Here is a 13,978-nt window from a genome sequence, read left to right as displayed (position 1 = left end):
ACTGTACACTTGACAGTTTCTATAACAAACAAGTTGGGAAAGCCAAAATATTACCTCTCCGAGTGGAGATGACTATCACTACCCCTTAAACAACCTAAATATATGCATCTATCGCTTTTTTTAATTCTTTGCAAGTGCAGGAATTCAATTTTAAAAAAGTCAATTGTTCAAGCCTTTTCAATATCTCTCAATTGCTGTGGAAACTCTACTCTCTCGCTATACCTCAACCGTATTCTTAGTCTACCAGTATGATTTGTAACATTTGTCCATATCAAAGCTGAATCATATCTCGCCACACAAAAAGCAAATGTCCCCAAAACATGGAAGCCACAACCCAATCACACATAAGCTTGGCTCCCACTTAACCAAAATAATTATTAAACAGTTAAATACTCACAAAGATTGGAAAAATCAATCTCCTTCAGTAATACGTAGCGCTTAAATATATTATTTTCCGAACAAAATTAATCGAGCAAATTTAACGCTTAACTTATTCTCTTGAAATTCTATCAAAGAGTGATTCAACTGTTTAAAAAAAGGTTTTTTTTCGCAAATAGGGCGCTATCATATCAACCGCAATTCCGTCATATTTAAAAAATATACATTGCCAACACTTTTTAGACACAATAGTGGAAGTTTTAGCCTCATTTAAAACATTTAAAACATTATCTCATTTACAAATAGCTTACACATGTCTTTTTTACCAATACCTAGCCGTTTGGATTTTTCTAAAGCAATCTTAGCAACAAAATATTTTTTGATACAAAATAAATGTTCTATATTCTTCATTTTTGAAAATATATTTTTAAGCGTATATAATGATTACTCTCTACACCTACACCAATCTTACACAAACACAAGGAGTATAAATCCACTAGTGGAAGCGGTGTTTTTATTGAAAATATATATTTTTAAGCGTTTACCATGATTACGCTCTACAGCTTCACTAATCTTACACAAACAAGGAGTACTATAAACCCACAACTGGAAGCGTTATTTTTATTCGAACGTAAAACAATTTCGCTTAAGTAAATCATCTCTAGGCATCGTGAAAAATGTCTCTATAACTCCTAGGTAACTGTATGCACAGGATTTTACGACATTGTAAGTCAAATTCATCTGATTATGTTTTAACAAGGTTAAATCTAACTGGGAGTAAGATGAAAGGAGTAGAAGCTTATCTGTCTTAGGAAATATGAAATTTTATCTTAACAGTTAAGTTTATAACGAAAAAACGCGGAAGGGGAAAACGAGCACACAACAGCGATTTTTGGGGGTGAAAGGTTAAGAGCGCCATCTGTCGTCCGTGCCAAAGTTGAACTTCCTCTCAAAACGCAATGAGAAAGTGGATAAAATAATGCCATCAGCTATTTAACTGCGTCGATATATTTAACGACTTGACCCATGACATGCGCGTAACACTGGCTTTTATGAATCCTATTTATTGTTGGATGCTAGGAAACTTGGTACACGTAACAGTCTGTACTAGTACCCAAGCATCCTTCAATAAACGCCTGGCAACATTGTATTACGCATGGTACAACTAAAAAATAGGATGTGTATTTATCTTTCGACTCACTCCAAGCCTTTAAGCCCTCATTACAGAGGATTTGAAACACCATCGTAATTCCTAGTGTCTCGAATCTCTACGTTCCTGTCCATTATGAACAGTGCTGAGAGAATGATACATCAGAAAGAGCCATTCAAATCGAATTGCCGAAAATATTATCCATATTTTCATTTCACATAACAGAGAAAACAAATTATTATGGTTCTGAGAGGAGCTTCCCATTTTGGTTGTTGTTCTCAAAAATATATCGCAATGCACGGGCCTCGATAGATATAGGAGGCAATGAAGGAAATATATCACAACGCACGGGCCTTGTTGGATATAGGAGGCAATGAAGGAAATATATCACAATGCCTGGGCCTTGATAAATACAGGAGGCAATGTAGGAAATATAACGCAATGCACGGGCCTTGATAGATATAGGAGGCAATGATTTAACGACTTCGGTACTTGGGTTTATCTTTAATATTAAAATAAATATAATTATTTTTAATTATTTTAATCGCCAGTAAATAACTTTAAAAAATAGTTAAATCGTTTAAAATAAAGTTGTTCCTATAATCTTTCGAAACTTTGCTAATATTGACGTTTAAAGTGAAGGGTACCCCTCTTGCCCGCTTTTTTCAAATTTTGGGGTATATATAAGATTCGTTTCCATTATAATAATAGATAAAAACGCATTCGCGTGAACCGATGGTGGAAGCCCTGCCATTGGGAGGCTAGACGTTTCTCGTAACCCTAGCCGATCGCCGCGTATATCTTGAAACCAATAATAGATAAAAACGCATTCGCGTGAACCGATGGTGGAAGCCCTGCCATTGGGAGGCTAGACGTTTCTCGTAACCCTAGCCGATCGCCCCGTATATCTTAAAACCAAACGATGACGAAGGAAAAGAAGCCAGAATGGACCTGAAGATGGTGGTGCATAGAAGCTGGTGTCAATGTGGAATTGACGAAGAACAGATGATGGTGGTGCATAGAAGCTGGTGTCAATGTGGAATTGACAAAGAACAGAAGATGGTGGTGCATAGAAGCTGGTGTCAAGGTGAAATTGACAAAGAACAGAAGATGGTGGTGCATAGAAGCTGGTGTCAAGGTGAAATTGACGTAGAACAGAAGATGGTTGTGCTTGGAAGCTAGCAAGTACAGACTAGTGTCCATGTGGGATGGACAAAGACTAGCAGATTGTGGTCCTTAGAAGCCAGTTAGTAAAAACTGGTGTTGGTAGATGAATAGCCAAATTTCCGTGAACCGCGAACGTGTTCCGGAAATCGGGTATTTGTTTGCTCCGGTTTGTAAACTGCGAACGCGGTCACGTGGGGTCTGACAGACAGACACGGCCGGTGTAATACCTCTCCGTGACATACGTCACTCGGAGAGGTAAAAACAACCGCTCTGTCCGAGAGCTAACTAGTGACTGCTTTAACAGAAAAATCACAGAGATTAGGATAGGAGGAGGAGCATGTAACATGAAGGCATAACACCCTTGCCAGATCCAAGGAGTAGAAACTCCAGGAATCTGGCAGCCATGTTACAATATATATGTATAAAACTTACCCTGCCAACATAAAATATAGGCATTTTATACTTCCCTGATATAATTTTACAAAAAAAAACCTTTAAAACAAAACAATATTAATAAATAACATAACTGATATAAAACAAAAACATTTTACCTAGTCCAAATCGCATAAAAAATCCCCCGCTTCCCAATTCCCGAAATCCTTAAATTTATCTTACACCAAAAAAAAGTAGGCTCTTCCCTGTTCCTTATCCAGGATGCTAAATTACTTAATGTTAATCCTGGATAATTTTTCGAAATTTCCACTCTGTTGTGTATTCCAAATACGGTGCAGATTATAATCAAAACAATTCGCCTGCAACCGGATCGTCAGCATCCATTTCGCCTGCAACCGGATCGCCAGCATCCATTTCGCCTGCCACCGGATCGCCAGCATCCATTTCGCCTGCAATCGGATCGCCAGCACCCACTTCTGCCAACGGATAGTCAGCACCCACTTCTGCCACCGGATAGTCAGCACGCACTTCACAATTCACCGGATCGCCAGCACCCATTTCCCCTGCCACCGGGTCGCCAGCATCCATTCGCCAGCACCTATTTCGCCTGTCATCGGATAGCCAGCACCCTTTTCGCCTGCCACCGGATAGTCAGAACGCAATTCACAATTCACCGGATCGCCAGCACCCACCACGCCGGCCACCGGATCGCCAACACCCACTTCGTCTGCTACCGGATCGCCAAGGTTGTAGGGGATATTCCCATTTAGGAGAAATAGGAGGATTACAAGGGCTTTGACAATGCCCGGGGGAACACTGACTATGGGCGGAGCCCTTATTATCTGGGCAAGAGGACTCGGCTGTAACCTTAGGTTTAGGGGGTGATCTCCTCTTTTTCCTTTTTTCGGCATTCTTTTTCCTAACTTCAATATCCTTTTCAATTGTTTTACAGGAATTTCTTAATTGTTCCATTGTAGTAAATTGTAAGAAAAGGAGGGGAGTTCTAAGTTCATCTTTCAAATTGCTTTTAATTATAGGAACTAACTCCATTTCGGAAAGAGGATGGGTCATCCCTAAATTTAACTTCATTACATCCCCGAAGAAATCCTCTACCGACTCCTTATCTTTCTGACTCCTTTGGGAAATCTCCATCTTAAGCTTAGAATCAGCTTCAGAGTCTCTAAACTGAGCCTTAAAATGTCTTTTAAATGTCTTCCAAGCTAAATGAGGATGGGCAGGGTTTGAATTACAAATATCGTCATACTGACGGATTAAATCCCTGTACCAATACAAAGCATGCCCTCGTAAAAGGAGAGGCAATGCAGCTAACCTATCTTCATTTGATAGCTTGTGGAATTTAGCATATTCCTCAAAGCGGCTAAGAACTCTGAGGCATTATCACTCGAAGATCCCATAAAGGCTAACCTTTCTGGCGGTTCAATAGGGACTTTTTCCGTCTGAGGAATAGTACTTCTATTTATTTAGGAGGGTAGATCCCTCACTAACTTATCCAAGCTAGTAGCTATAGCTTTATTTATTGCTACATTCTGAGCTACGGCGTTAGCCTGTGTGGTTGAATTATCAGCCAAGGTTTAGAGTAAGGGTAACATAAAGGATCTTAATTCCTCATCAGTAGTATCTGGTCCTAATTGAGGGATTCTTCGAGACGGAGACATTTGAGTTCCGGTTGTTTTAACTTTAGGATTAGGTAATGTGGTTGTAAAACTAACTTTAGGCTTATCACTTTTGGATTTTGATTTAGGAGGAACAAGGGAATCAATCCCAGTTTGAGGAGGGAAATTTGAGGGAGTAGAGCTTCCCTTAGGGGAAGGAATGCTCTTATGCGGGAATAATTGATAGGGAGAAAATCCCGAAACTGAAGAGGCTGCAGTCCTCTTTCTCGTATCAGAATCTTCTTCTTCCTTCTCTTCTTCAAAGCGAAGAATCTGGTTAAAATCCTCCAAAGGATCATCTGTTTCTGTTAGCCTGTGTGGTAGAATTATCTGCCAAAGTTTGGAGTAAAGGTATATAAAGGATCTTAATTCCTCGTCAGTAGTGTCTGGTCCAAATTGAGGGACTTGTCGAGACGGAGACATTTGAGTTCCGGTTGTTTTAACTCTAGGATTAGGTAAGGTGTTTGTAAAACTAACTTTAGGCCTAACGTTTTTTGACGCTGATTTGGGAGAACAAGGGTATCAATCCCAGTTTGAGGAGGGAAATTTCAGGGAGTTGAACTTACCTGGGGAGCGGGAATGCTCTTATGAGCGAATAGTTGAAAGGGACAAAATCCCAATACTGAAGAGGCTGCAGTCCCCTTTCTCGTATCAGAATCTTCTTCTTCCTTCTCTTCTTCAAAGCGAAGAATCTGGTTAAAATCCTCCAACGGATCTTCAATCTCAGGCGGTGCTAGCGTGTCGCCGTCATCCCCCGCAGAGGCAAATAGATGTTCCTTTGAATGGTCTTCCCTTATCTGTAATGTAGAATCCTCCTCATTCTCAGATGTTCGAGGTGATCTCCATTGTTGTTTATTATCCGAGTAGGCCATTATTTATTTAAGTTAAGTTTTACAATAATCAAAAATGATAAACCAGTTAAGTTTATACAAAATAAACAAGGAAGTTATCTTAATTCAATAAATTAAATACAAAGATAATTTTATTTTTAATTTATTATTTAATTTAATTATGATTAATGAAGATTAAATTAATTATCTTTAATTATTTCCCAACGTGGAAGTCAAGGCTTACCGTCACGTGGGAGGGCGGATATACCAACGATGATAAACAGATTTTTCTTACGGGACTGACTAAGGCCTAGTCTTATCGAGTCCCTTTTCGGGCGCCATTTATGTAACCCTCTATAGAATAATCTAACGAAGGGAGATTCTCCCGAGGGCCATAAAAAGAATTAAAGACAACTTACGTTTTGAATCCAAAAATACAAGGAACAAGTCTTCTAAAATTTTATTAATAGAAAAGGGATTAACCCAACTGATCCGTACACTTGACAGTTTTAATGTACAACATTAACAACCGCTCTCTCAGAGCACCGCCTCCTATATTAAATCCAATGCCGTTCGCCGTCCCAAAAAAATTCCAAAAGTGGATTTTTATTTCGCCAGTCTCTACCGCTAGAGGCGCGATTAACTACAGCTTTTACGTCACGTCGTGACGTAAGAGATTTTGAAAACGACCGTTTGTCCGTTTCCGTAGTTTTCTGTCTAGGTTGGAGGAGCTTTCTTTAGCCGTGCGGAGTTACTCGTTTGAGTGAAGAATTTAAGGTACACACTCAAAACTAACTGTAAATCTAACCGTACGTTCACAATTTTTTATACAGAAAGTTGCCGTAATTATGATAAACAGCTCAACACTGTAGAATTTACAATAGTTTGCTGTTTTTTATTAGTTTACAGCCCATGCTGTAAAAATACAGCGTAATTTGCCGTTATTTTAATTTACTACCGTAAAAAAACAGTAATATACATTTTGTGGTGTTTAACAGCAGGAAAATGTAAAATGAACCACACATAGTTGTTTTATTTCTAAACAGCATTAGCTGTGAAATAAACATCTAACCATACCGTCAACGTGACAATACAGTCGCACAAGAAAACATTTAGCAGTTATTTTATTCGTTTCAGAATAAAACTCTTTCCCTTAATAGGCCTTTTCAAAAAGTCCCCTATACAAAATATGTAGCCGGGAGAAAAAGCAGAGATGGAAGGCATTTTTCCCTCCCTAATTTCTGCGCGCGCATCTATGAAACGTCATTTTTAAAATCGCCTATTGTTTCCAAGTGCAACCTGACGCAATAGAGTTGTTACCGCGTTGGCTTGCACTGTCAAAAATCCGTAATCGGTGTAATTTGAGAGTGATTAGCCCCTTGTCAAATTCCCTTTCGAGTAACGTGACCTAATGAACAAGTTTTTTCAGGTCGTATTATATAACGTGTGCCCGTATTTGTTAGGTATGTTTACCGTTTCATCTACTTTTAAATTATGAATTTGGGCGGTTATGTTTTACTACTGCGCTTGGACAAAAAAGGGGATAAAATTAAAGATAGTACTTACACTACATTCTTGGAAGATTTAAGAATTGACGAAACTAAAAACTTTGATGACAAAAGATATGTGAGATCATCCTTTTTATATTGGTGTATTAGGTACATATATTAGGGGATGAGAAGGCAACCTGACCCACATAGTACTCATGGTGTGTTAGATTTTGTTACGCTATATAGTTTAGGTTTGGTTCTGTTAGCTTTGCTTTAACGGGGGATAAGGTTGCCGTCTTTTATCCCTATAATATATTGTTTCGTTACCTTTGTTTAAATTTACTTTAGAGAAAACGAGCTTTAAATTTTCGTATTTTTAAAGATCTTAGCGAGGGGCCAGTCACTCAGCGTAATTGTTGTACACGCTTGTACCCTTGATTGTACTAAATTGATTACGCGTAAACTTTAAAGGCCCTGCCTTTGAGAGTTCTAAAATGATTACGCGTAATCCGTAATCGGTGTACAGCATGGAGGAAGAAGGGCTGTGTACAGGGAATATGAGAGTGGATATCCCCTCGGATCTTAGTACTAAAAAGATTTGTTGTGCTTCAATACTAAGTACGATACTATTTAGTATCGAATATCAACGTTATCATAATAATAATAAAGTTACGGTAAAACTATATGTATATATTAAATATTTTAAACTAAGGATGGTAACGATAGTTTACAAATTATTGTCTTTTACGCTGATATAAAACAAGATTTAATATTTTAGATGTTTAACTGCTCATTCGAAATGCATGTAGAAACTGATGAGTTCGAGAACGGTTATTATGTAAGACGTCACTAATCACTATAAATTGAGGTTCCAGCATTACAACTGTTGAACGTTACTAACTGAACTAAAGTGGTAAGTCTATCGTAATGTTTTAAGTAGATTCATAGTCGTTTTATTATCAAATTTACTGAATTTGCAAAAATTCCCAACATATTTTTGAAATAGAGAGTTTCGCTTTCGTCAGGGAGAGGCAGCGTGAATAGCGCCAAAGAATTTAAATGTAAGGAATGGAAAGTTTCCATTGCTTGCTTTTAACTTCTTTGTTTGCATTAGGCAGCCTCTCCCTCTCTCCCGCGCCCCCTAAACGTTCCTGCTTCAAAACTTCTACCTGGGGCCTAACCTCTATTGAGTTCCTTCGTCACTCGTCAGTACGGTCACTCGAATTCGATCAGTTTACTTTTTTTTTGCAATCGCGGTTATCGGGAGGCCGCAATTTTTTGGTTTTTTAAATCGTGATTACCGATTACGCTCGATTTAATTGGACTTGCGAAGTTTTGACATTGAAATAGGAAGTGTGGAACGTCTGCACATTTGGAGGTGAAACATTAAGTGTAAGTTTGATTTTTGTAATCATTTGTAAGAGTGCATGATTCTTTCAACATTTAGGCTCTCATGGTTAAACGCTTTAGGTAAATGGTCCATAAAGGTTCACTTTTGTGCTGCGTACGTTGTTTGAACAGGGAAACGAAAATTAATAGAAACTTTAGGCTTAACTCTAGCTCGTTATGTATGTTCCCTAAACTTATTTTTCCCGAAAAAAATGCAATTATTCATAGCTGCTCTAGTAAATTCATAAAAAACGGAAAGTAGTAAAAGTAAGGGAATTATAATTATTGAGAAAAAAGTTAAAAATCCTTAATATTAATGTGAATACATAGATGGAGGGAGAACCCGAAGGTCTAATCACTCTCAGATTCTTTGTACACCAATTACGAATTACGCTGAGTGACTGGCCCCTCGGGAGAACCAGTTCCATTCATTCACCCAAAATAGCTATCTTCACAGAAAACAAAGTTATGGAATGGAATTCCTACCAGAGCTTTATAAAATCCGCTGAAAAACGGGAAATAGGGGGGGGGGGTAGTAAAAACAATTTTCGGTACATTTCGTCGTTTAGTTTTAGTCCTTTTCGCATGGGGCATTGACCTCCTCGTCTTATCTCTGTCATCCCCTACCTCAACTGTGGGCAAGAAAGCAGCGCATAGGCACCGCGGTGTTCCCTAGATTTACCCCCGTTTTCACCACGCATGGATCACGGCTGCCTATACTGATTCTCTCTCCCTCTTTCTCTCCTCTCTGTTCCTACAAAAGCAGGGAGAGGAAGAGGTCGCCTATGCTAACATAACTCTAATCTAGCGGGAAGGGGTAGAAAACGGGGGTACGAAATTATTATGTTCCTCTCGACACCTGGAGGATAATTCACCATGCCCAAAGTGACGTCACGAATTCTTTATATTTATATTCTTTGGCGCTATATGTGGGTTTCCAAATTCACTACGTAAGAGCTGAACTCGCAGGTGCAAAGAAGACAAATAGATCGCCAAAATTTCCCTGCAGGTGGCTGTACAATAGCAATGTAAAATTTCCATAGAACCGCTCCTTGGGACCAACTCGCGAGATGTTTTAGCATTAAACCCGTCTTCTTAACCCCTTTTAGCCTATCTCAATACTTCACTGAAGATTGAAGAATTTGGAAACCCACCTATTCACGCTGCCTCTACCTGAAAAGGCGAGCCTTTCTCTCGGGCAAAAATAAGTTGGGATTTTTACATCATAATTTTTACCCTTTCAAGGACGGATCCTAGTATAGTGTAGAACCAAGTTCTCCATCCATCGAAATCATTACCAAATAGATTAATTATAGATAGTTTTCACACATGGAGGATTCATACCATTTACACCAGGAGGCCGGGCTATCTGGCGGACAAAAACCCGTCTGCTTTTGTCCTCCAGATAGCCCGGCTTCCTGGTGTAAATGGTATGAATCCTCCATGTGTGAAAACTATCTATTCTAGCTTTTTCGCTTTGTGAAAGCTTCGACTGAATCTTGTTGTTTGACGCTTCTCCGAGGGGCCAGTCACTCAGCGTAATCGGTGTAGAAGCATGTACCTTTGACTGTACTAAATCGATTACTCGTAATCTTTAAACGTCCCGCCCTTAACAGTGCTAAAATAATTACGCGTAATCCGTAATCGGTGTACAGGTAATTTGAGAGTGATTAGCCCCTCGCGCTTCTTCTCCATGCCTATATGGGAATTTACAACTAGTGCAACGTACCTATTTCTTTCACATTAGATTTCGTCGAGGGGCTAATCACTCTCGGATTCCCTGTACACCAATTTCGGATTACTCGTAATAATTTTAGCACTGTGAAATGCAGGGATTTTAAAGATTACGCGTAATCACCAGTCACAGGTACAGTGTGTACACCGATTACTCTAAGTGACTGGCCCCTCGGATTTTAAAGTATCATATTTATAACTGATAAATCTATAAGTAGTATACTTCAACCATAGCAAAATATTTAGATAGAAATTTTACATCTCTTATTTTCTATAGACTTCCACCCCTCCCACCGCCCAGTTTTAAAAGGTTTCTGATAAAATGAAGCCCACGAGAAACTGCGCTGTTTGCTTTTCATCTTTCGAGACAATCGAAAATTACATGAAACATTACAAACTCCACCAGAATGTGCCCAATGTTCAATATCCTTGCGGCTTTGATTCATGCGAGCAAACATTTTCAAATTATAACTCTCTAAAAAGCCATTGTCAAAGACAGCATAGAAAAAGACCACACGTTGAAAACGACACAAGAAATATACCTGGCACAAATTTAGCGCATTCTATCCAGTGTTATGTTGGGGATTGCAGTGAAGGTTTTATGAATTTTAAGGGTCTAATGAGACATCTCAAATCTCACATAATGCAAGGCATTGGCGTGGCCTGTCCTTACAAATGCAAAGAACTAAAATACTTCACAATAATATCTTCCTTTACGGCACATATATCACGATATCACAAAGGGGAAATAGAACCCCCCGAAAAGCGTGATCTCACAAAAAGATCTTTATCTTCCCCGGAAAAAATTGCCCAAAACTCCACTGAGTTTAATTTCGACAACAGTGATAATAATGTTTCAAAAATAAATTATAATGAAGAAACCGACTGTACTGATCCTGAAACCCACTTTGCTAGAAATTTAGGGCTTTTTTATTTAAAACTTGAAACGAAAAGGCTAATTCCGGTATCAACCATACAGACCATAATCGAAGAGTTTCAATTTTTAAGAGATATTGAAAATGATTACAATGAAAAAAAATTAAGAGTTAAACTTAATGATTTGGCACTTGACGAAAACGTTGTTTCGGAAATTTTGAGAGCAGTAAAAGAAAGCGATTTACTAAAAACAACAAATGACTACAATTTTAAAACTGCATATCGCCGTGACGCATTTAACGAATCACATCTGAACTTTGTATCTCCAGTTAGCGTTTCACTTGGGTACCACGAAGGGAAAAAACTATTTTACCACTATGTCCCTATTAAATCTTCGCTTAAAACATTCATATCTAACCCCGAAGTAGCAAAAACTCTTCAATTTCCAAAGCCCACTTACGAAAAGGGCTCCAATTATGTTCTAAAAGACGTAACAGATGGTAAAGTTTATAGCGATATTTTTGGGTCTTCGGAATTAAATACAATCTACTTAATAGTGTTTCAAGATGGGTTTCAGATAGTTAATCCACTTGGCTCAGCAAAAACCAAAAATAAACTAATTGGGGTGTATTATACGTTCTTAAATCTTCCCCCAGAAAAGAGGTCCAATATCGACCATATTCAATTAATATCTCTTTGCAAGGAATCGGACATGAAAAAAAAGGGTGTGACGAAATTCTTTAGTAAGCTGGTGGATGATCTTAAAGATCTCGAAACAAATGGAATCGAGTTGTCTAACGGAAAACTTGCAAATGTCAAGCTTTTCTGCCTAGTAGGGGATAATCTTGGTTCTCACGAAGTAGGGGGTTTCCAACTCGCGTTTGCCAATGGGAAAATCTGTCGTTTTTGTGAAATTGACCATGTAGATATTGAAAATGATGTTGAAGCCCCAAAAAGATCTGTTGAAAATTACCAATCTGCTGTACTAGAGTTAAACACGGGTGAGAATGACTCTGTAAGAGGAATTAAATTCAATTCCCCATTTCATATTTTGAAAGTCATTCACGTTTGTAATCCCGGATTACCACCCTGTTTAGCCCATGACCTCTTTGAGGGAATCGTGGCTTACGATCTACGTCTTTTTCTAAATAACTTGATTAAAGTTAAAAAATGGATTACATTACCACACCTAAATTTTCTAATTACCCACTTTAAATACCTTGGAAGTGACGCTAAGAGCAAGCCGTGCCCCCAAATAGATACATCTACAAAGCTAACAGGAAATGCCTCTCAAAATTGGTGCATGCTTAGGATGCTTTCCATGATTTTCCGGGATTATGTTAAAGATGCATCCGATCCAGTGTGGTCTCTTTATTTACAATTGAAGTTAATTGTTGAATTCATTTGTGGCCCAAAAATATCGAAAGACGATGTATCTATTCTAATTGGGCTGCTAGACCAATACAAATCAGACTTATTAGAGTATTTTCCTAACTGTGGACTTAAACCTAAACATCATTACGTCTTTGCACATTATCCAGAGTCAATATTGCAATTTGGTCCGTTAATAAGGGTTTTCACTCTAAGATTCGAAAGCAAAAACGGTATTTTTAAAAAATTCGCTAGGCAAACAAAGAATATCCAACGAAATCTCTCGCAGTCAAGCACCAAAAACTCCAAGCCTATTTATCAAGCGGATCATATTTTGGCCCAAATTTGGATTTTAATTTTCACGGGGGTACAAAAATTTTCAAGAAAATATTTCGACGATGAGTGTGTTAAAGAAGCAGCGGGAAGGTTTCATCTAAATGAAATAAACAGAATATCTATCCCCAAGCTCTCTTATTTGGGGACAGAGTACGAAGTAGGCCATTTCATTGTCATTCGCAGTACCGAAAATGGCATTGATTTCGGGAAACTTGAGACTTTAATAGTAAAGAACAATGAGATATTTTTCCTAATGCGGAAATTCTCGTCAGTGTTAAATCTCACTCTCTTCGTTTATGAATTGTCTGAACTGAATGAATCGACCATATTACCGATTAAAGATGCTAATGACTTCTACCATTTACGAGGGTACCGATTTAATGGGAAAGAACACGTCTTATTAAAGCACCGAGTACATCACAGTCTTAGAGATGTCTCGTTGTAAAATGTAAGACAGACATTTATGAAGTATTGTGGAATTACAATAATATTTAATAATAATATCATAAGGGTTAGGTACTTGTGTATAAAGAAACAATTTAAATTAAAATAACATAGATTTTAAGTATGCCTCTGAATGCAGTATGGCAAAACAAGTCGTCTAACGTTCTTAACGGTTTTAATATTTTAATAAATGCATTAAATGTGTAATTTACGTCTTTTTTAATGAAAACTATTTAATTTCTATTAGAGTCAATGTAAAAAGGATAATTAGAACATTTAACAGTTTTAAAACTTGTATAGGAAGTATAAATTTATTTACAGATGGCCAGTAATGAAGCTATGGAAACGGGTGAAGAGGAAACTATGACTCTCATTGAAAAGCATTTGTTACTCGCATTTCCACAACTGTCAAAAAATCAAACTAGTCTAGCCAAGGTACTCGATTGTATATTAGCGCTAGGAGTTGAATTTCACCTTATCAACCAAGATGATATCGACAAATCAATTTTGAACCCTATTCAAATTAGAAAAATTCAGCAGTACGTAGAAAAAGACACTGGGACAAGTGATGAAACTATATCGAAGATTTCTGACGATCAAGCCAGTGGCTCAGCCAAAAAAGTAAAAATAACCTTTTCTAATTAACTTTCTAATTAACTTTCTAATTAACTTCCCTAAGTGTTTTCCACCATTAATTAGCAAAACTCTTATACTCCAATCAATTTTATAAAGGCAGTTGAATATAAT

This window comes from Phalangium opilio, unplaced genomic scaffold (genome assembly GCF_054372755.1).
Source record: "Phalangium opilio isolate 3A_F unplaced genomic scaffold, DU_Popi_V2 ptg000093l_1, whole genome shotgun sequence".
NCBI lineage: Eukaryota > Metazoa > Arthropoda > Arachnida > Opiliones > Phalangiidae > Phalangium > Phalangium opilio.
This window is presented reverse-complemented; position numbering follows the sequence as displayed.